This window comes from Peromyscus maniculatus, chromosome 2 (assembly GCF_049852395.1).
Source record: "Peromyscus maniculatus bairdii isolate BWxNUB_F1_BW_parent chromosome 2, HU_Pman_BW_mat_3.1, whole genome shotgun sequence".
Lineage (NCBI taxonomy): Eukaryota > Metazoa > Chordata > Mammalia > Rodentia > Cricetidae > Peromyscus > Peromyscus maniculatus.
Genome location: NC_134853.1, coordinates 7,298,805 through 7,319,431, shown reverse-complemented (window position 1 = coordinate 7,319,431; position 20,627 = coordinate 7,298,805).

Genomic DNA, 20,627 nt, shown 5'->3' with positions numbered 1-20,627 from the left:
TTTTTGGGGGTTTTGTTGTTGTTGTTGTTGTTTGTTTGTTTGTTTGTTTGTTTTGATACATTCCAGGTAGCCTGCCCAGGTACAGTAATGCCCACTATGGGCTGGGCCAGCCCACATCAATCACTACTCGAGAAAATGCCCCCCACAGACTTGCTCACAGGCCGATCTAATGGAAGCACTTTTGCAAATGATGCTCCCTCTTCCCATGTGATGCTACCTTGTATCAAGCTGACAAAATCAAACTAGCACCATGTCATGAGGAGCTCCATTGGCCTACTTGTTAGACTGTGGGATTCCACTTTAAGACACTGGTCACTGGGCCACTGGGGGTGGTGGTGGAGGTCCTAGTCACTCTAAGAGACCATACTAGATCCATAACCGGGAAAATTCAGGCCATGCCTCCCTGCAGCACCTCTCTCTCTCTCTCTCTCTCTCTCTCTCTCTCTCTCTCTCTCTCTCTCTCTCTCTCTCTCTCTGAACTAAGAACTGATCATGGGTGCTACTCCCCTTCCTGGGGTGAGGAGAGTATGGAGCTGTAAGGCTGCAGCAGGCCACTATGATAGCCACATCCAGGGCCAGCCTGAAGGCAGGGAGGTGTGCAGCAACCTGGAGCTCACACATGTTCTGCCCCCAACTTGCTGTCCAGCTGCATAATCACCCTGGCTCAGAGCAAAAAGATATCCGAGATTAAGGACAGTACATTTTCTGGATTAAGCCTCCTCAGAAGACTTCCATGGTCTCTGCTACTGCTGGAGGCCATGTTGGTGTCTATGATCTGTGCTCCATCCAGAGGCTGTACAGGTGGCTATGGTCCATGATGCAGCCACAGGTTGTATTGATGCCTGTGGTCTGGTTGTCACCAGAAGCCATGTGGATGTCAGTGGTCTGTGCTGCTTCTGGAGGTCATGTGGATGTCTGTGGTCTGGGCTGCCTCTGGAGGTCATGTGGATGTCTGTGGTCTGTACTGCTTCTGGAAGTCATGTGGATGTCTGTGGTCTGTATTGCTTCTGGAGGTCATGTGGATGTCTGTAGTCTGTACTGCTTCTGGAGGTCATGTGGATGTTTGTGGTCTGGGCTGCTTCTGGAGGTCATGTAGATGTCTGTGGTCTGGGCTGCTTCTGGAGGTCATGTGGATGTCTGTGGTCTGAGATGCTTCTGGTGGTCATGTGGATGTCTGTGGTCTGGGCTGCCTCTGGAGGTCATGTAGATGTCTGTGGTCTGGGCTGCTTCTGGAGGTCATGTAGATGTCTGTGGTCTGGGCTGCTTCTGGAGGTCATGTAGATATCAGTGGTCTGTGCTGTTTCTGGAGGTCATGTGGATGTCTGTGGTCTGGGCTGCCCCCTAAGGCTATGTTGACATCTATGGTCTATGCTGCTGCCAGGGTTATGTTGGTGTTCATAGTCCAGGTTGCCCTCCCTGAATACATGTTGGTGTCTATGATCCATGCTGCTGCCAGCTGCTATGGGCAAAGAAGCTTCTTTTGCAGTGTGCAGTGGTGTTGATGACTGCAGACTCATAACTGAGAATGAAAGACATTGAAGGCTTCTGTGTCACCCTCCTCTGAAAAAGAAAGGAAGGAAGGAGGGAGGGAAGGAGGGAGGGAGGGAGGGAGGGAGGGAGGGAGGGAGGGAGGAAGGAAGGAAGGAAGGAAGGAAGGAAGGAAGGAAGGAAGGAAGGAAGGAAGGAAGGAAGGAAGGAAGGAAGGAAACATCCAGACAGGAAGTTATCGAAAGGATCCTTAAAAATTGTGATAAAAAGGTCGGGAGGCAGTGGTACACACCTTTAATCCCAGCACTCGGTAGGCAGAGCCAGGAGGATTTCTGTGAGTTTAAGGCCAGCCTGGTCTATAGAGTAAGATCCAGGACAGGCACCAAAGTTACACAGAGAAACCCTGTCTCAAAAAAACATTTTTGAAAATGTGATAATGAGCCAGAAGGTATTGGCGGATGCCTTTAATCCCAGCATTTGGGAGGTAGAGGCAAGTGGATCTCTGAATTCAAGGCCAGCCTGGTCTACAGAGTGAAGACAGCCAGGGTTACACAGAGAAGCCCTGCCTCAAAAATAAATAAATAAATAAATAAATAAATAAATAAATAAATAAATAAATAAATAAATAAATAAAATTTAAAAATTAAAAAAAAATCATTGTGATGAAGATACTGAAATGTAGCTCTTCACATTTGATCGTTTCTGTCAGGGGTGCAGGTGGGGAAGGACTCTGTTATCTTTAAGGGGCTGATGACCAGCAGTTTCACCATGCTCCAAAGAGTATATAGGCAGCACAAATTGGACCTGGTGTCTTTCTTTCTTTCTTTCTTCCTTTCTTTCTTTCTTTCTTTCTTTCTTTCTTTCTTTCTTTCTTTCTTTCTTTCTTTCTTTCTCTCTCTCTCTCTCTCTCTCCCTTCCTTCCTTCCTTCCTTCCTTTCTTTCTTTCTTTCTTTCTTTCTTTCTTTCTTTCTTTCTTTCTTTCTTTCTTTCTTTCTTTTTAGGGAAGGTACAGGGTGGCAGGGTGGACCTGGAAAGAATGGTAAGTGGGTGTGATCAGGGTGCATTGTATGAAATTCCCAAATAATCAAGAGGGATATTATGATGGGGAAAAATACAGAAAAAAAATATTTTTAAAAGATGTGTGCTTTATCAAACCCCACACACTAGTAGTGGGAGATTTCAACACCACTGGATAGATCTGCCAGACTGAAACTTAACAGAGAAATAAGGGACCTAACAGAAGTTGTGACTCAAATGGACTTAATAGATATCTACAGAACATTCCACCCTAACACAAAAGAATATACCTTCTTCTCAGAACCCCATGGAACCTTTTCTAACAATGACCACATGCTTAGTCACAAAGCAAATCTCAACAGATACAAAAATTTGGAATATCCTCCTGTATTTTATCAGATCACTATGGCTTGAAGTTAGATTTCAACAACGAAAATTACAGAAAGCCTACAATCTCATGGAAATTGAATAATTTCCCAAATGAATCATCAAAGGGTCAAGGAAGAAATAAAGAAAGAAATTGAAGATTTCCTAGAATTCAATGAAAATGAAAGTACAACATACCCAAACTTATGGGACACTATGAAAACAGTGCTAAGAGGAAAATTCATAGTACTAAATGCCCACATAAAGAAGATGGAGAAATCTCACACTAGTGACTTAACAGCACACCTAAAAGCTCTAGAACAAAATGAAGCAAACTCACCCAGGAGGAATAGATGCCAGGAAATAATCAAATTGAGAGCTGAAATCAATAAAATATAAACAAAGGGAACAATACAAAGAATCAGTGAAACAAAGAGTTGGTTCTTTGAAAATATCTGCAAGATAGACAAGCCCTTATCCAAACTAACCAAAAGGCAGAGAGAGAGCATCCAAATTAACAAAATCAGAAATGAAAAGGGAGACATAACAACATACAATGAGGAAATCTAGAGACTCATCAGATCATACTTCAAAAATCTGTACTCCTCAAAAATGGAAAATCTGAAAGAAATGGACAATTTTCTGGATGGGTACCATATGCCAAAGTTAAATCAAGACCAAATAAACTATTTAAATAGACCAATAACCTCTAAGGAAATAGATAAGATCTACATGAGCAAACTGGGGATGAGGGGTAGAGGGCAAGGGATGGGGGATGAGAACATAGAGGAACGGGAGGTTCAAGCTGGAACAGGGACAGAGTGGAAGAGCAAGGAAAGAGATTCCATGATAAATGAAGACACCATGGGAATATGGAGAAACAGAGTGCTAGGGAAGATTCCAGGAATCCCCAAGGATGACCCCACCTTAGACTACTGGCAAGAGTCTACTAGTCGAGAGGGTGCCTGATCTGGCCTACTCCAGTGATCAGGTAGCTGAATACCCTGTCATCACAGAGCCCTCATCCAGTGACTGATGGAAGCAGATGCAGAGATCCATGGCCAAGCACCAGGCCGAGTTCCAGGCGTCCAACTGATGAGAGAGAGGAGGGATTCTATGAGCAAGGGGCATCGAGATCATGGTGGGAAAGCATACAGAGATGGCCAGCCAAACTAGTGGAAGCCCATGAACTGTGGACCAATAGCTGTGGTGCCCCCATGGGACTGGACTGGGCCCTCTGGATAGGCGAGACAGTTGTTTAGCTTGAACTGTTTAGGGGTTCCCCAGGCAGGCAGTGGGATTGGGACTCATCCCTGGTGCATGAGTCAGATTTTTGGAGCCCAGTGCCTATGGTGGGACACTTTGCACAGCCTTGTTGCAGGGAGGAGGGGCTTGAACCTATCTCAACTGAATGTACCAGGCTCTGCTGACTCCCCATGGGAGACCTTGCCTTGGAGGAGGTGGGAATGGGGGGTGGGTTGGGGGGAAGGCTACAGGGTGAGAAGAGGGAGGAGAGGGGAATCTGTGGTTAGTGTGTAAAATGAATAGGAAATCTCTTAATAATAAAAAATATATATAAAATAAAAAAACAAAAAAGATGCTGTACTTTAATTCAATAATTTTTTCCTTTATTAGAATCTTTCTCTTATATATTACATCCTGATTGCAATTTCCCTCCCTCCTCTCCTCCCAGCCTCTCTCCACCTCTAAATCTCCTCTCCCCTAGATCAGATCCTCCTCCTTTCTCTTTAGAAAAGGGAAGGCCTCCCAGAGACATCAACCAAACATGGCATATCATGTAGCAATAAGACTAGGAATACCCTCATATTAAGGTTGAACAAGGCAACCCAGTAGGAGGAAAAGGGTCCCCAAAACAAGCAAAAGAGTCAGAGACAGCCCCTCTCCCACTGTTAGTAATATCATAGTAACCTCAAGCTACACAACCATAACATCTATGCAGAGGACGTAGGCCAGACCCATACAAGCTCTCTCTCAGTTGTCAGTTCGGTCTCTGTGAGCCTCTATACACTCTGGTTAGTTGATTCTGTGGCTTGTTTTTGTGTGGTGTCTTGACCTCTCTATAATCCTTCCTCTCCCTCTTCTGCAGGAATCCCCAAGGTCCACCTAAAGATTTGCTGTGGGTCTCTGCATCTGCTCCCATCAGTTGCTGGATGAAGCCTCTCTGGTGGTGATTATACTAAACACCAGTCTTATTACATAAGATGTCCAGTTCAGATTTCACATCCCCATTTCTAAGAGGTCTTCACTAGAGTCATCATCATGGATTCCTAGGAGTTTCCATTGCATTAGGTTTCTATCTTGCCCCTGAAATGTCCCCCAAATCCAGTCATCTCTCCCAATACTCCATTGTGTATATGTACCACATTTTTTAACCATTCTTGGGTTGAGGGACATTTAGGTTGTTTGCATTTTCTAGCTATTGCGAATAAAGCTGCTATGAACATAGCTGAGCAGGTGTGATGGGGCATCCCTTGGGTATATGCCCAGGAGTGCTATAGCTGGGGCCTGAGGTAAATCAATTGCCAATTTTTGGAGAAACTGCCATGTTTGATCTCCATAGTGGCTGTACAAGTTTTCACTCCCACCAGCAATGGAGGAATGTCCCCATTGATCCACATCCTCTCCAGCATGAGCTATCACTTGTGATTTTGATCTTAACCATTCTGATAAGTGTAGTATGGAATCTCAGAATCATTTCAGTTTGCATTTCCCTGATGGCGAAGGATGTTGAACATTTCTTTATGTGGTTCTCAACCATGTGAGATTCCTCTATTGAAAATTCTCTGTTCAGATCTATACCCCATTTTTAGTTGGATTATTTGGTTTGTTGGTGTCTAATTTCTTGAGTTCTTTATATATTTTGGAGATCAGCCCTCTGTCAGATGTGGGGTTGGTGAAGATCTTTTCCCATTCTGTAGGCTGATGTTTTTTCCTGTTGATGGTATCCTTTGCCTTACAGAAGATTTTCAGTTTCAGGAGGTCCCAGTTATTAATTGTTGACCTTAGTGTCTGCACTGTTGGTGTTCTGTTCAGGAAGTTGTCTCCTGTGCCAATACATTCAAGGCTATTTCCCACTTTCTCTTCTTTCAGATTCAGTATATCTGGTTTTGTGTTGAGGTCTTTGATCCACTTGGACTTGAGTTTTGTGTAGGGTGATAGATGTGAATCTATTTGCATTCTTTTACATGTCGACATCCAGCTATGCCAGCACTATTTGTTGAAGATGCTTTCTTTTTTCCATTGTATATTTCTGGCTTGTCAAAAATCAGATGTCCATCCATAGTTGCGTGAATTTATGTCTGGATCTTTGATTCAATTCCAGGAATGGGAAGTGAATGTGATCGGGATGCAGTGTATGAAGTAACCAAATACTCAATAGAGATATTGTGTTGGGGAAAAAATACAGAAAAAAAAATTTTTAAATGTTGTGCTTTAATTCAATAAAAAATTCTTTAAAAATTTGAAGAAGGAGGAAGAGGAAGAAGAGGAGGAGGAGACAACATATCCCATGCTACAGCTTCGCAGATCTGCCCCTTCAAGGCTGCAGGAGTTCAGTGGCTCCTTGACATGTAGGCTCTACTGAATGATGTAGTATAAAGTTTCCCATCAGTCCACCAAGAACAATAAAAGCCATAACACCCTCTGTGTTCAGGAATTTTTTCCTGGAAGCCTGCTTCGCTCCTGCCTCATGCTGCCCATGGTGACTTGGTCCTTTATCCTCTACTTAAAACTGTATTTGACACTGTTTTCACAAAGCCTGTAATGTCTTCCACTCAAGGCCTGATCATGGCTCTGTTAGACATGAGGCTCTCTCCAAGGAAAGCTCATCTCTAAGTGGGTGATTTCAAGTCAGCTCCTTCCCTGAACCTGCTGCTCTGGTTCCCAACACTACTCCGACGACACTGGTGAGAAGTCTTCTAAAAGCAAGCACGAGAAGCTTCGAAAACATGGCTTTACATGCAAACAGCAAATGAAGAAAATCTACCTCCAAAATGTACAAAACTTCACAGAGGGCAAAGACTACCCTCTGAACTCCCACCTCAGAGTCGCCAACTCACAGACAGTCACAGTCACTAAAAGCTACAGGACTCGCCAGGTGGCGGTGGTGCACACCTTTAATCCCAGCGCTCGGGAGGCAGAGCCAGGTGGATATCTGTGAGTTCGAGGCCAGCCTGAGCTACCAAGTGAGTTTCAGGAAAGGCGCAAAGCTACACAGAGAAACCCTGTCTTGGAAAAAAAAAAAAAAAAATCTACAGGACTCCATCTTCCCCAAGCTTCCAACATGGGGGTTCTTCCCAGGAGGAACAGATACTTCTTCTCTTGCTTCTGTCTGGCTGTTGCTGAGTCTGATCTAGACAAGTGTGGCCAAGAGGTGAGGCTTCCTTCTTCTGCTCAACCCCTAAGTATGGAACCAGGCCATGGTCCACAAGCAGAGTACACCAATAATACGGGGACCCCCAAAGACACGCAAGTCGAGATGACCTCAGACTAACTCCTGCCCACTCTAGCCACTCCATACATCTTCTACAGGGAAGGAGGGTCGGAATGGTCCTCAGCTCTCAAAGCAGGCAATAAGGACATAAGTCTCCTAACCACTTCCAAGGATGTAACTTCATTCAGAATGCCATTCCTTCCTAAGGAAAAGTTTAACATACTAGGACTGTCAAAGCAGGAGAGCAGGGCCGGAGTGGTAGCTTTGTGGATAAGATGGCTTGCTCCTCTCCCAGAGGATCCCAGTCCTGTCCCCAGCCCCCACATCAAAGGGCTCTAGCTCCAGGCGATCTGTAGTCACATATATACACATGAAAATAAAAATGCTGGAGAGAAAAGAATCAACAAACGGGAGGTTATGTGAGAAACAATCAGGAATGAAGCCCTGGGTTGCTGCTCAGATTGCTAAATGGTCTTTCTAATGGTCTTATAATAAAAAAAACCCCGACCTAGATATTGGGGTAAATGCTGAGAGATCAGAAAGACAAAGGAACAAGCCAATGCCACGTCTCATCTCACCAACTCCATGAATCTTCTGACTGAAATCCTCTGAGTCCTCACCCGAAAGGCTCCAGCTGAAGAAGCCCCTAGCTGAAAGGGACGCTTCTGCTTCTGCCGAAAAGCCTTTAGTTCCTGCCTCCTCCCACCTTATAGACCTTTCTCTGCCCAGCCATCACTTCCTGGGATTAAAGGCGTGTGTGCTTCCCAGTGCTGGTATTAATGGTGTGTGCCACCACTGCCTGGCCTCTATGTTTAATCTAGTGACTTGTTCTGTTCTCTGATCTTCAGGCAAATTTTGTTAGGATACACAATATATCACCACACTAGGTTCAATCTTCAGTACTGGAAGAAAGGAAAGGAGAAGACAGGAGAGAAGGGGAGACAGTGGAGTTAAGGGGAAGGGATTAGGAGACTGGAGAATCTAATTAAGAAGTCTAAACTGGCTAGCTAGTTTTGAAGGAGAAAACTGAGAAATAAGATAGATGGGAAGGTGGCCCCTTGGGTTCAGGTCAAATGTCAAGTACTGACTACAGAAATTATTGTTTTCAAAAAGTCACAGTTTGACTGGATTAGTATATAGGGATTTATGTTCCAGAGCAGACAAATGGGCCAGCAATTGATGGAGTCCCACAGCGGGTGTGGTCAGGGAAGCGTGGAAGCCAGAGTACCAATGCTGACTGTCATTCTAAACTGGGTCTCAAGAGGAGCAAAGGCAGACGCTTAACACTGTGGAAGAAGAAGCCTCCAAGAAGGATGGGGAGAGCCAGTCACTAAACAAATAAGCAAAGAGCAGCACCACACCCAAAGTAGGGACCATTGCCCATGTTATCTATACTATATTATCCACCAACAGAAAGTTACGAGATACACACAGCTCCAGGAAAAAAAAAAAGTAGATATTGCTTGTAAAAGCAACCTAATGTCCATTATGAGAAGGAAAATGTATAAGTAGCCACCTGAAGCCAAGGCAGGAACCCAGAGACGGGAACTAAGGCAGAACAGTGGAGGGAAGCTGCCTACTGCTCACTCCTGCTGGCTAGCTTGGCCACCTTTCTCACTTAGCCCGAGCCCACTGCATCACCCATGGTGGGCTGGGTCCTCCCATGCCAATTAGCAATAGAGAAAATGCCCACACACACATGCCCACAGGCCAATCTGATAAAACCAGCTCATGAGTTGAGATTCCCTTTTCCCAAAGGTATCCAGGTTTGTTGGCAAGTTGACAAAAACTATGACACAATTGTAATAGGGCCCCAGACCTTGGCACAACTCCATGATGAAAGTGCCCTTCAGACTGTAACACTCAGACTCTAGCAGACAGCACAACCAGGCAAAGCATAAAGACCTAATCCATCAAAGCACATAGTTCTTAGAAAGTCTCTAAATGTACTAACCTTGCCTTTTGGCTTCTGTAGTTCCACTTCTGGCTAACTGTTCTTGTTAACTGAAGTATACCAACTCAAAACATGATCTTTGTGTTTAGAAGTTTACCATAAGAAAGGGTTGGAGCTACACTGGGATTCTGAACACCCAGTATATTCACCAGCCAGCTAAAAAAGACTTCCTATGGGCTTAAATCAGTGTCCAAGGAATTTTCTCTGGTGAACACCCTGTAACAAGCCTCATAATATATATTTGTAGAAATAAATGAAAGCATGATTTATAAAGGAAATAAAGGTATATTTCCAGCATTATACCACATAGAGACTACAAATAAAGAGATAGAAATTACACAAAAAGAATAAATTAAAATCCTAGAGTCATACAGGGCAATGACCACAGTTTTTAAGATGCTAGATAGTCTGTACAGTGCACTGGGACTGAAAGAAAAAAGAATTAGTGAGTTGAAGATAAGCTGGTAGGGACTACACAAGTCAGAGAACATGGAGGAAACTGAACAGAAATGTGGCAAAGTACTAAGTGTGTTAATATGCACCTGTCTTAGTTAGGGTTTCTCCTGCTGTGAGTAGACAGCATGGCCACTCTTGTAAAGGAAAGCATTTAATTGAGGTGGCGGTTTACAGTTGCAAAGCCTCAGTCCATTATCATTATGGTAGGACATGGTGACATGGAGAGGTAGCTGAGAGATTTACATCTTGCAGGCAACAGAAAGTAGACTAAAACACTGGGTAGCATGTTGAGCATATATGTGCTGGGGATGTCTTTCTGTATGCTGTGAATGTGTTGCTCTGATTGATTGATTTAAAAAAAATGCTGATTGGCCAGTAGCCAGGTAGGAAGTATAGTATAGGTGGGACAAGCAGAGAGGAGAATTCTGGGAAATGGAAGGCTGAGTCAGGAGACGCTGCCAGCTGCCACTGCCATGAGAAGTAAAATGTAAAGTATCAGTAAGCCACAAGCCACGTTGCAACTTATAGATTAATAGAAATGGGTTAATTTAAGATATAAGAACTAGATAACAAGAAGCCTGCCTTGGCCATACAGTTTATAAGTAATATAAGTCTCTGGGTGTTTACTTGGGTCTGAGCAGCTGCGGCCTGAGCAGGACTGGAGAAAATTCCAACTACATATATGAGACATCCACAGTAACACACTTCCTCACACAAGACCACACCTACTCCAACAAGGCCACACCTCCTAATAGTGCCATTCCCTTTGGGGGCCATTTTCTTTCAAACCACCACAGCACATAAGAGCTGGTGGCACTTGTCATCAAGCCTGATGGCCAGAGTTCAATCCTCAAGATCCACATAATGGGTCACATTCTATTTTTTTGCTGTACTTGTACACACACACACACACACACACACACACACACACACACACACACACACTGTAAAGCTAAATGAAAACAGTAAGCAATAACCATGATACAGCCCCATAGGAACCTGAAGCTGTGATGTCTAGGGGCAGAAAGAGACTAAATTCTGCTCTAGAAAAGAGCGTTCAACTCTCCACTATTGCTTTGTTTTTTCTATGGTATCAGCTGGTAGATGTCACCAACCCTGCCCACACGGGATAAGAGCAAATTCTCCTTGCTCAGTTCACAGGTTCAAATGCCTTTCTCTTCTGCCTTACGAACACTCCTAGAACAATGCTTTACCAGTTGCCTTTCTTCATCACTGTGACAACCACCAACAGAAGTAACTTGGGAAAGAATGTACAGTGGCACTCAGTTTCAGGGTTACATATTGGCAAATTAGGAAAAAGAGCTTCGTCCAACACCAGAAGTGGATATAACTGGCAGGGTCTGCTCCTAGCATCTCACCTCTGCTAGCTAAGCCACAGTCCCAAAGGTTCTGCAACCTCCCAAAAATGGTCCCACCAGCTGGGAACCAAGTATTCAGATACACGAGCCTGTGGGGATCATTTCACACTCAAACAAGAGCACCAGCTATCTGAAAATCCCTTAATCCATTCTTGTTCTCACCTAAAATTAACTATTACATGGACTTTAGAGGCTGATAAACCCAAAATCTCCAAAGTAGGCCAGTAGACTGGAAACACAGAATGAGCCAAGGCTGCAGCTCAAACCCAAAGGCCAGAGTTTTTTCCTTGTCTAGCAGAGATCAACAGTCTGTCTATCCAAACTCTCAGCTGATTATATGTGGCGCCTCCACATTAAGAGAAGGGAGATGATATGTTTCAAGTTCTTTAATTAAGTGCTAGTATCATCCAAAAATATTCATAAAAATAATAATTCTTGACCATGTATCTGTTGTACCTGATGGTCTAGGCTATGCTGGCATGTATAATTAACCTAATTAATTATCACAGAAGTGATAGTTAATGGTAAGGGTTTCTTTCTGAGGAGGCAAAAATTGTTCTAGGCTTACCTACAGAGATGGCTGGAGTTCAGAAAAGGTCAAGGCCAAGAATTCGAAACAGATGAACTGTATAGTACAGGACTTACATACTGATAGAGCTATTTTTGGAAAAGAGCAGACTGCAATAACCATTTTCATATCCTTGAAGAATGCCAAAATGTTATGTCATCTACGATTTGTTTAAAAAAAAAAAACAAAAAAACAAAAAAAAAACCTAGTTTTTATCTACCGGCCATGAGGAAACACAAATCATTCTCTGGAGCAGTGGTCTGTTAATTAAGCACCCAGCCTTTATTCAGGCATCCTAGCACTGTATTGAACACTAGCCAGCCCTCGGGAAGACGTACTGATAGACTGATTCATTGTTATCCCTGTCATAATTGCTGTCGCTTGACACAAACCAAGACTTCCCTGGGAAGAGGTGAATCTCAACTGAGGAACTGCCTCCATCAGATTAGCCTGTGGGGATATCTGTGGAGCATCTTCTGGATTGTTGATTGATGGAAGAGGGCCCAGCCCACTGTGGGCAGTGCCATCCCTGGACAAATAATCTTTGCTGCATACAAACACTGGCTAAGCACAAGCCAGAGAAGAAAGCCAGTGAGCCGTCCTCCTCTGAGGTCTTTGCTTCAAGCTCCTCTTTGAGTTCCTGCTTTGGCTTCCCTCAGTGAAGGAATAAAAACTGTAAATTAAGTAATCCCTTCCTTCCTCCAAGTTGTGTTCAGTCCATGTTTTATCTCAGCAGCCCCCAAACCAAGCCAGGATACCAAAAGAAAGTAGATGATTATCCTGTGAAATGAAATATACTATATTCAAATTTTTTGAGTTTCATGTAGTCTGGCCTTGCTCTGAAATCACCAGGTATTCGAGGATGATCTCGAACTTCTGATTCTCATTTCTCCACTTTTGAGTTCTGGATCACAGGCAAATACCAGCATGCCTGTTTATGTGGTGTCGGATGTTGAAGTTGGGGCTTTGTGTGCGCTACACAAGTACTTTACTAACTGAACCTATATTCGCTTTTCTAGAGATTCAAAATGAGTAACCAAATTCGACTACTAACAGAAAACCTTGTAGACACTATGCAAAGCTGTCTGAGGGACATGGAATTATAATCCGTTATTCAAGTGGTCTATACTCAAGTTTATGAGCACACAGACACAAAATAAAATGTAAGTTGGACTTTTCTAGGTGAGTATTTCCCCATGATTAATCTTAGAGCAAACATAACTCCAGAAACCTATGATCTCGAAAAAAAAGTAAGAAAATAATTTGTATCAATATACATTGAATGAAATCTACTAGTCATCTAAGTGTATGCGTGCATACCTACACCACAAACATTCTCAAATACTTCAAATGCCAGAAACGAACTTGCCAACTAATCTTCCTTCATTATCTCGTTCATCACGAACTGGTAATACTATGAGTCTCTGTAAGCCAGGCATGGTGGCACACGCTTTTAATCTCAGTATTCGGAAGACAGAGACAGGCAGCTCTCTGTGAGTCGAAGGTCAGCCTGGTCTACATAGAGAGACCTTCTTTAAAAAAAAATCTATATACTACATTTTCTACATGTCAGGAATAATATGCAGCATACAACATTCTAATGCAAAGCTAATATGTTTATGCAAAAGGATTAAACTTGTCACTTGATTTCCAACTTTTCATAAGATTATTGTTATTTTATACCTACATAGTTTTAGAAGTATATAATAATAGCATAAAATCATGCTAAAAATCCTGTATACTAGAGGGGAAATTTCAAAAATAGAAAATCTAGGGGACTATTAATAATTCTCAAAATATTGTTGCATATAGTATCTCATAAACTTTTCACAACAGTAATAACAATTATTATTATTATTGCTACTACTGTGACTACTCCAACTCCAAGAATTGAATTTGTATTTTTGGATTCATACAAAAGTTCTCCAATAGTTGGAATGGAAGTACCCTACATTGGTAGATGAACCTGTTTCCAGAAGTCGTAGACTATTAAATGAAAATCTCATGTGTCATGGGTGGGCTACCGCCATAGCTGTGAGAAAGGTCCCTGGGGCTCCCAAACAATACGGGCAGCTGCCACTTCTGTTGGATTTCAACCTGCTCAAAGTAGTGATAACACATGACTATTGAATGCTCAGCCGTAAATGGGAAATCTATATTATCCCCCCAAGGTTTAGGGAACATCAAGGAAAAAGGAGAAAAAAATCTAGAGCCAGCACAAGTGTGGAAATTGGTGTTCAAGCTGACTTCAGTCATGACAAAGCTGTTGCACTCTTGAGCTCATGGTAGCTGTGATTAACTGCACAAGATGGGGCCTGCCAGCATCCTATCATGTGGTGGGAAGGGCCTCAGGGGGCCGATTCTCTCCGTGAGGATTTATATGCAGTTTTGGTTGACTGGGAAAGGAGCAACATTGTCTTCAATGGTGTAGCCATTGCTCAGTTGACCATATTCCTGTACACAATCCCTCACCTGTGCTCCTGTAAGCAACCCTAGTAAAACTGGATCAAACAGGAAGGGAGGGGGGAGGGAGGGAGGGAGGGAGGGAGGGAGAGAGGGAGGGAGGGAGAGAGGGAGGGAAGGAGAGGGGAGGGGAGGGGAAGGGAGGGGAGGGGAGGAGAGAGGGGAGGGGAGGAGAGAGGGGAGGGGAGGGGAGGGCAGGGAAGAAGAGAGGAGGGGAGGGGAGGAGAGAGGGGAGGGGAGGGCAGGGAAGAAGAGGGGAGGGGAGGGAGAAGAGGGGAGGGGAGGGGAGGGAAGGGGAGGGGAGAAGAGGGGAGGGAAGGGAAAGGTAGGGGAGAAGAGGGGAGGGGAGAGGAGGGGAGAAGAGGGGAGGGAAGGGAAAGGTAGGGGAGAAGAGGGGAGGGGAGAGGAGGGGAGAAGAGGGGAGGAGAGGAAAGGGGAGAGCAGAGGGAAGGGGGGAAGGGAGAGGAGAGGGGAGGTGAGGGGAGGGGATGGGATGGGGGAGAGGAGAGGAGAGGGGAGGGGAGGAGAGGGGAGGGGAGGGGAGAAGAGGGGAGGGGAGGAGAGGAAGTAGCTTGGAGGCTGAGGACATTCTCCTGCCCCAGTGCTATGCTGCCGTCTCCTGACACAGGCCAGCAGGCTCTGTGGGGTCAGAGAGCATCTACTTGCTTCTCCTTCAGTGAAGGGGTTTGCGTGGACTTAACGCCATACAGACATGTCTGAAAATTACATGAATGTTTTGAAGTTTGCTCCCAGTTAAGTGTATCCACACAGCAGCCCCCTTTAAATAATGCTTCTCAAAATCCCTGGTCCCCCCACGCTACTTGACACAGTAGTGAACAGGGTAGAAAGTCGGCATTCACTAAACCTTTGAGCTAAAACGCCTTAGGCTGGGACATGTTGCAGAAAGACATAACATGGAAACACAATGCTGCCCACCTCTGCCTCTGGTCCCGGAAGAGGCCTGTGCAAAGGGACATCTCTGCATCTCCAGTGTGATGGTGCCACCTCATACCCGGGCAATGCAGCTTTGCAGTTACCACTGACTGCTCCAAAAGCTGGGTTGACCAACAACCTGGGAAGCGTTCAACTAGTAGTCTGTATCACTTTATGTGGACTGACCATTAGGTATTGGATAACTAGCTGGTGTGCTCTTCCCCGAGGAAGACTGTTTCTCCCACTTGAGCATTCCTTAGGTGCCTGTAGTTATCACATTTGCCCTACTAAGACTAGACTGCTTGCTGACATTATGACATTGTTAAGAAGACACTTATTTCCCACACCACCAGACTGTGTTAGTGGAAAAGTTAGTTTCACTCATAAAATAGCCAGCTCATTCCTCCTTGGTGTTCCCACTGGATAAAATTGTCTGGCCTGGAAGATTACTGTGTGAGAGCCAGCAATGGATGGTATCCAAGCAGGGCAGGAAAGAACAGCATCCCAGGAGCACAGTGGCCACGGGAATCTCTAGCTGAGACAGGTATCATGGATGAGGTGCAAACTAGGAAGTTAAGCATCAAGCAGAGAAGAGCCGAGCGCTCCCCTCCCCAAAGGAGAGAGAATGTATCGTGAGTCTGGACCTTCAGTCAGTCACACAGAAGAATCCCAGATCAAGTTTGGAAGCTGATGTGGACAAGTGGTGGGTAAGAACTGGAACAAGTGCCGGCGGTAGTGGCTCACACCTTTAATCCCAGCACTCGGAAGGCAGAGGCAGGTGGATCTCTGTGAGTTCGAGGCCAGCCTGGTCTACAAAGTGAGTTCCAGGAAAGGTGCAAAGCTACACAGAGAAACCCTGTCTCAAAAACAAACAAAAAAAATCGAAAAAAGAACTGGAACAAACTGGAAAACCTAAAACTAGGGTGCTATGGCGTGAGGAGCGATGGGTGGCATAAGTCCAGTCAGTACCCAAGCCATTCTAAGTGAAGGATTCCCGTCTTTTACCGAATTCACGTGTCATCACTGTCTTCTGAATCCTCCTTATCTCAGGTTTACTGGGTTACACCTGTGGACAACATGGATCAAATGTCCATCCAATTAACACAGCCAACAATAATCATAACAGTAATGGTAATGATATTTGCGAGAACTGGCACACAACACTCTGTTCTCAACATATATTCATTATAGAATAAAGGTAATTGTGTGTATAAAAAAAGAAAAGAAAGGGGAAAAGGACAGGGAAGTAGGAGGGGCTGAGGGAGAAGGAAGAAGAGTAACAGGAGTGGCAGAAGAACTAGGTAGAGTGCTGGGGCAAATATGGCTGAAAACATTATGTACATGCATAAATTACCACAATGAAACCCATCGTTATGTACAACCAATGTTAGCTAATGAAAAGTTTAAGTTCTACAATACAATGAAAAGTAATTGCTGATCAAGTCACTAATTAAGAAGGGTGTTGTACTTGTTCCATTGCTGGAAAAAACAACCCACATGACACAAAAGGAAGGATTTAGCTTGACTTCTAACTCCCAAGAACACAGTCCATCGAGACACGGAAGGTTTGGTGCCAGGACCGGGAGGCAGCTGGTCACATCGCACCCATATTCAGAAAGCAGGAATCAATGGCTGCTGATAGTCAATGCTTTCTCCTTTTAATTCTGTCCAGCAATTACAGTGGGTCCTCCCACATCAATCAATCTAATCTAGAAAATCCCCCACATATATGCCGGACACTTGCTTCCCGGATGATGCTAGATCCTGTTGAGTTGACAGTCAACGTAGCCTGGCACAGGCATTTAACATTAGCCACCAGAAGAGAATTTTAAACGGGCAACAGCATCAGTAAAATCAGCTTTCAGTTTCTACACCAGACCAGACAGAAGATCGTTTAATGTCCTGGCCGACATCTTTTGAGTGTCTATATATATATAAGGAATTGCAAACTCACTATATTCTGTGATACTTACCCTCTGCCCACTTAGGTTTCTTATACATAAAATTCAATATTTTAAAACATGTTTCAGCTTTACTTTCACAAACTCAAAAGCACATATCTTAAAAGAATAGATACCACACAATATGCATGGAATTTTCTTCTTGATAAAATAGATCTGATATCAGAATGGAGTATCATTGGAAACCATAAATAGTTCCTGTTAATCCTTCAAGACTTCTTGGTACATGTGCAAACATCTACCCACAAAAGTCCATGTTTGGCTGTATTGTGAGTATTAAATAGGCATTAATCAGATTAGGAGATGCAGTGTACTCCACAGACTCCCGCAGTAACAAAACAAATTTTGCCCTACAGTACAGTTGGGGGTGAGCAATAATGTAGGAAACTGATGCGTGCTTTTTACATTCTCCTGGCCTGTGGTGGTCATCACTAGCAGGCCGAATAACTGAAGGAAGAACAGCACATCCCATTTGTCCAGGCTTCCATCGCCCTCTAGCGGTTATTTTGGAAGTAGTTCTTAAGAGCTGCACCTCAGAACTCAGGTCTCAGGTCGGATGGGAGAGTGGCATCAGCAGTACCTGGGAACTTCAGACATAAATGTTCAAGTCTCACCTTGCTCTCTGATAGAGACACAGTCAGTCTGTTTCAGTGACTGCCCATGTAATTCTGACACAAGCTAAAGGTCGAAAGGCACCATTCTAAGAGGAATGCATCCGTATTTGAAGTCCACGGAAAAGACTTAGGAGTTGACATGAAAGATTTATGCATATTTGGATGTTCTTTAGTAAAGCTATTGCTCATAATTCTCCTTTTATGTTTTTTAAAATTGCATTGCAGTGTGTGTGTGTGTGTGTGTGTGTGTGTGCGCGCGCGCGCGCGCGCGCGCGCGCATCGCGTGCCCATCTGCACATTCAGAGGTAAAGTAGACAACTTTCAGGCTCTGGCTCTCTCCTTCCACCATGTGGGTCCTGAGATGGAACTCAGGTCACCAGGCTTGGTGGCAGGTGTTTCCAACTGGATGTGCCATCTCAGTAGCCCCTATTTTCCTAAACTTCAAAAAGTCTTTTATGCATACAGAGTTACCAAGAAAAAACTTAAACGTTAATACTTTAAAAACTTAAAAGAGATTTAAAGTTCTATAAGGCATAAGTGAATGATACAGGAAACAGGGGATACATAGATAATAATAAATATATTAGATATTAAAATTCACTAGATATTAAAAATTCATCTTTAGAGTGAGCAAACTCAGCAAACATCTAACTAGGATCTAGCCACTTATTTAAATATCTGGCTATTTGTTTTGTTCATACTCCCAGTGACACCATCCCAGCTCTATCTTACACTAAGACTGAACATCACCAGGGCAGAAATGTGATAATTATATTATGGGCAAATAATATAATTATCACATTTTAAAAAGTTTAAAAACATGCATAACAGTGTCAGCTCTAGGCTTCTCACAGTAACCTTAACTGATTCATCGGCTAACGACTGCATGATACCATAGGAAGGAAGTAACCGTGCTTGAGGTGAAAAATCAGAGACTCCCAACAAGTTACCTGTATGAAACTGTTGGTACCAGTACCTCACCCATCCCTCTCCTCAGTTTTTCATGATCTCCACAGAAAGCATTCAGAGCAAAGAGAACAGAGTAGAGAAGACAGGCAGAGTTTATTGCAGAGAAAAAATGAGGCACCCTTAAGGTCTAGAGTTGGCAAAGGGCAAAGGAACCACCGAATGGGCAACATTCCCAAGGGGTGAGAACGGCCAGGGGTCAAAAAGATCATTGTGCCAACCTCCATTTGAGGTAAGCTTTATGCTATTTCTCGGAGTTTCTACAACAGATAAATTCCAAGGGGGTAGTTCTCCCGCCCAGGTGGCTTAAAATCCCACTTGAGACTGACTCTTAAGGGATGGAGGACAATGGTGTGTCTTTGTTCATTATTGAAAGCCTCCAGACAGATGGTACTCATGATCTTTTGGACAGTCTAGAATGTTGTGTCTCATCCAGGGCCAGGGGTCTGACTCAGCCTCCGATCTTCTGCAGTCTCAGGACCTGGCTTTCCAAGCTACTGACTGTGAGGAGGACTCTACCCTCAGTGTCCTTGAGTCTGCTAGTATCTGACTAGCAGCCTAACAGGTTTTCCAGTTTTCTATGTTGTCAAGTCTTTTTGAGGGTTAAATAAGCAGGCATAAGAGAAATCATTGCTAAGAACAGTTTAAATAAGATGTTTCATTAAGGTAATGTGGTAGTAAGATTGGCAAATATTACAGAAAAATATTGAAAATGTTAAAAATGAATTAAAATACAATTATAGCTACTGTACCCGTCATAACCACTATGAGCTCTACAGAAAATACCTCAGAGTGCTTGAAAGATAAACAAAACCAACCACAGAAAGAGATGGACTTTTAAGAAAGAGCACAGCAACTCCAGACAGGGCTGGCTGGGGAGATGGCTCAGTTGGGAAAGCCCCTGCTGTTGAAGCCTGAGGAAGTGAGTGTGGATTCCTGGAGTCTATGGAAACTGGGAATGAAGACATACCCTTGTGAATGCAGCTGGTGGTCGTGCAGAGACCGGCAGATCCAGAAAGCTCACTGGCCACCCACATGGCCACATCAATGAGCTCCGAGGTCAATGACAGACCCTAGAAAGTGGCCAAGGAAAGTTTCCACAAAGGGACCTCTGGCCTCCACACAAATGTGCACACCCTTACACTAAGAAGTACATACACACACAATACAACATGCGTACACAAGACATACCACACACACAAATAAAAATTACAAGCACAAATAGAAATATTTAAAAAAAAAAACTGCTGGAACTTCTACAGTCTTGGTGACTTTGAGGCCCAGGTGACAGAATGTGCTGTGACCCCAGATGCTCAAAAGGGGGGAGGAAAATCTTATGAGAAAACTAACACGGAGGAGAAATCACTCCATATACTAACTGTGCTAGTTCTGAATTCTGAATGTGAAGGACATAATCCAAGCAGCCCACCGAAGGATAAACATTACTTAATGTTCAAAATTTAAAATTCAAGTAAGCTGACTGTCAAAAGGAAAATCAAACTACCCTGAGAAATGAGGCAGCCAGGACGGCTCAGCAGATAAAAATTCTTGCTGCCAAGCCTGACTGCGCAAGTTCAACCCCCTGGACCCACACGATGAGGGAGAGAGCCCGTCTCTAAAGGTTATCCTCCAGTCCCACCCACATGTCCCACCTCCACACACACACAAGACAAATAAACATAATTAAGATGTTCAAAGTTAAAAAGGGTCTGGTAAAGATTATTCATAAAGCCAAGACACAATTCAAAATTAGTATATGTACAAGGAAACAAAAATGTGTCCCAGACCCAAGGTAAAAAAGCAGCAAATGGAGACCAATCCCAGAATGCCCTGGGCTATTAGAATTACCATGTAAAAATTATAAAGCAGCTTGTAAGAGCTGGAGGAAGGAGGTAGTGGTGTAGAACAGTTTTTTAGTCTGACATGGCTCTTACAGCCTGAAACTCACAGTCGCTGTAATATCTACAGGAAACTGAGTCCATCAACACTCTGTCGTGGAGGGATCATGG